Raw genomic sequence first — 3,318 nt, 5'->3', positions numbered from 1 at the left:
TTAATAAATCTGCTTAAAAAATAGCCAGAAAGGGATCAAAATCCTAAGATAATTTCAAATTTTATCACAACCCAACAACCATCACCTAAAAGCATCAACTGAGTGTATTGATTTGGCAAATTGAGAGTATTTCCCGTGTTGCTATTTTCTGTCAGTTAATATTAATTAATGAAGCCTCAACTTTAGGCTGAATGTGGTAGAAAGCACTTCAAAGGGGTGTGAAATCTGATGATTTAATATGCTGTTTTTCACTCAGTGAAATGTCCCATTTATCCTAGCAAAAGTAATTAACAACTTGTAGGTCTTAAACACCATTTGGCAAAGACTCTATATCACTCATCTTTCATCTCATACTGCCTAACAGAGTATCTCTCAAAGAGTTTGTTTACTATCACTATTTAATATGCCATATTGTTTTCTCTTCTACATTTGCAACTCAAAGTAGAAGGCCATTTGAAACCTTTTTGCTGACTTTTTGCTTTAATACTGATCGATGGTGCCAAATACCAGATATTTATGTCTTTAAAACTCATGATATTCATACTAAAGAAATTAATTAGACTCCATCGTCAGAGCACAGCCTAGGGCCAGCTGAATAAGGAACTTGCCTAGCAAGCAAGATTTTAGGGGGTGCTATACAACATCGTCATCCAAATAGGAAGTATTTTAATGGAATATTTTAAAATTTCAAAATTAATACTCCAAATCAATGGTGAACAAAGTATCAAAATGTAAATAAAGACAAGCCATAACTGCCCTGGGGTCATTTAAAGTCTGTTACTGTGGTTCCCAGAGTGGCTCACAACAGCACGTGCCTTGTCAGGGAACTAGCAGAACCATGGGCAATGGCAAATGAGATGCTCCTTGGCTGTCAGAGATGCAGGATGTCTCACAAACATTGAGACCCGGGCGGGGCTATTGCTCCTCCACAAGCAAGCCAGGTTGTCGTCACTCAGTGGTGCAGATGAAACAGTGATGCAGCATGATTGCAGCCTGGTCACGTGTCTAGAAAGATAGGAGTGGGGTGGCTGAGTTGGGAGAATAGAGACACTCTCCCTGCTCAACCACAAACTTCTCCTGCCTGTCATATCCTTTCCCCATCCTGTTATTGCCTGAGAAGGAAATTCTATATTAGCTCAATCTATATCCATATCAATCTCCTTGGAGACTGGCAGCAAGTACCAAGACACGCATATTACTTTAAACCTTGATACCAGGTATATCTAGAGCTCCCACAGCTAGTTCGATAGCATAATGACCATCTCCGGGTTAAACAGGAAGAGTGCAAAAATACTTCTTTCATGGCCAAAGCACGAATTTCATATCAAAAGCACGCATATACACACACACCCCAAATATAAAAGTCTGACGTCTTGTTTCAGCATTCTCAGTTGCCATATTTGGAACATCATGAAAGGGCCCCAAATCTTACCATCTTTAAACTAATGAAACAAACCTGACATTTCAGTATTAAACAAATCCACGGCTGTTCCCGTCAATTTTCCGTGTCTCCTTTGCCTGGCTGACCCCCACCTTTACTCACTAGTTTCCACAATGGCATTGAAAGGAAAGCAGAAATACCATCCCCAAAGGCTCATCACTATTGACAAAGGCTGGCTCTGCAGCTGCATTAGTTGTGCCTCTTAATTACACACTAATTATCTACTAAGGGATTGGCCATAGCATGTATCATTCCAATTGGTCCTTGGGCTGGTCATAACAGCTGTAACAGCCTGCTGCCCCCCTCTCCCCAAAACCAGACTTTTCTAGAGGAGGGGTAGCAATCACATGAGGATGTCCCTCCACAAACAATGTGTTGTGTACTGAGTGTGGGTGAAAATCACATAGAGTTATTAGAGAGACAGATAGACATGCATTCAAAGTATAGCCCACTGCGGTTTACTGGCCACTTGACCTTGGCACACTTAGAATGAGGACACTGATAGAGGATTGTGGTAGGCATGTGCAGTAGGATATCTTGCCAGGTATGTGCAGATGTGTGTTAAATTTTAGTTCTCACCTTGAGCTACCTTGAGGAAGATTGTGTTTAACATGATGAATATACCAAATAATAATAATATTAATAATAATACCTCTAAGCCTTTTGGTAAACTATCTTACAATATTACCTATTCTTATAACCTTAACATCAAATTTACCATATTCTCTGCAATTATCATAGTTTGTCAACTAGAAAAAAATCCACTGGACATGCCAGGCAGTGGTGGCTCATGCCTTTAATCTCAGCACTCAGGAGGCAGAGCCAGGCAGATGTCTGTGAGTTCAAGGCCAGCCTGGTCTATAGAGCGAGTTCTAGGACAGGCACCAAAACTACACAGAGAAGCCCTGTCTCAAAAAAAAAAATCCACTAGACAGCTTATAGACAACCAGAACCAGAGAAGGCCAGTTACCTTAGGGGAATTAAAATGTCCAGAGAACCATGAAAAAGAAAAGAGAAAATATCTATTTATTGATTGAGTGAGAAGAAATACTGCATTAGAGAGTATGGGTTATTAGGCCTAAGAATTGAGCTTAGGAAAGCCACTGAAGCATCAGTGCCGGGCATTAACCAAATTTATGAGCATTTGTGGCATTAGTTGCTTAAAAACTCAGAGGAGGATTTCAGGAACAAACCTAAATAATGGAGATACACAAGGGAGCAGCATAGACATCCCATGCCCCCTCATGTTCTGCCTCAGCATTTTTATGTGTCCCCCAATATCAAATATATACTTATAAACAGTTGTAGACCAGGCAGAAAGTTGGATCCCCCTCATCATCAATCCTAAAAATCCAAAAGAACTCAAGTGGGAGCACTGTCTGAATCACAAGACAATATCATGATATAATGAATGCTTCTACTCAATGAAGCCAGTTTCCTTAGGGGGAGGAAATCCTCACTGATTATATAGTCATTTGAAACTTAGCCAGCAAGCTCAGCTGTCTGAGACTGAGGTAGAAATAAAACCAAATGAAATTTACTGAATTTATTCTCGGTCAGTCCTGAGGTTCTCATTTTGCACACACAAGCACAGAACTTTCACAAACACTTCTGGTTTCCCACTTGAGGCCAGATTCAAATGCCAAACAGATGAGTACCAACAGTAGAATGTAGTGGTATTGACCACCGTGGACTCACTATGCCCATTTGTTTGGTGCTGTTGGGTATGTGGTGTGATAGTGTGTTTTATATCATCGTGTCTGTACATGCTAGGCTGGCATGCATAGAGTTCTTGCAGAGTTTGGACTTTGAAATTAAATGGTCCTGGCTTCAAACTCCAACTTTTCAATTGATTGATATTGTAGCCTCTTTGATAT

The sequence above is a fragment of the Peromyscus eremicus genome, chromosome 18 (assembly GCF_949786415.1).
Source record: "Peromyscus eremicus chromosome 18, PerEre_H2_v1, whole genome shotgun sequence".
Classification (NCBI taxonomy): Eukaryota; Metazoa; Chordata; class Mammalia; order Rodentia; family Cricetidae; genus Peromyscus; species Peromyscus eremicus.
This window is presented reverse-complemented; position numbering follows the sequence as displayed.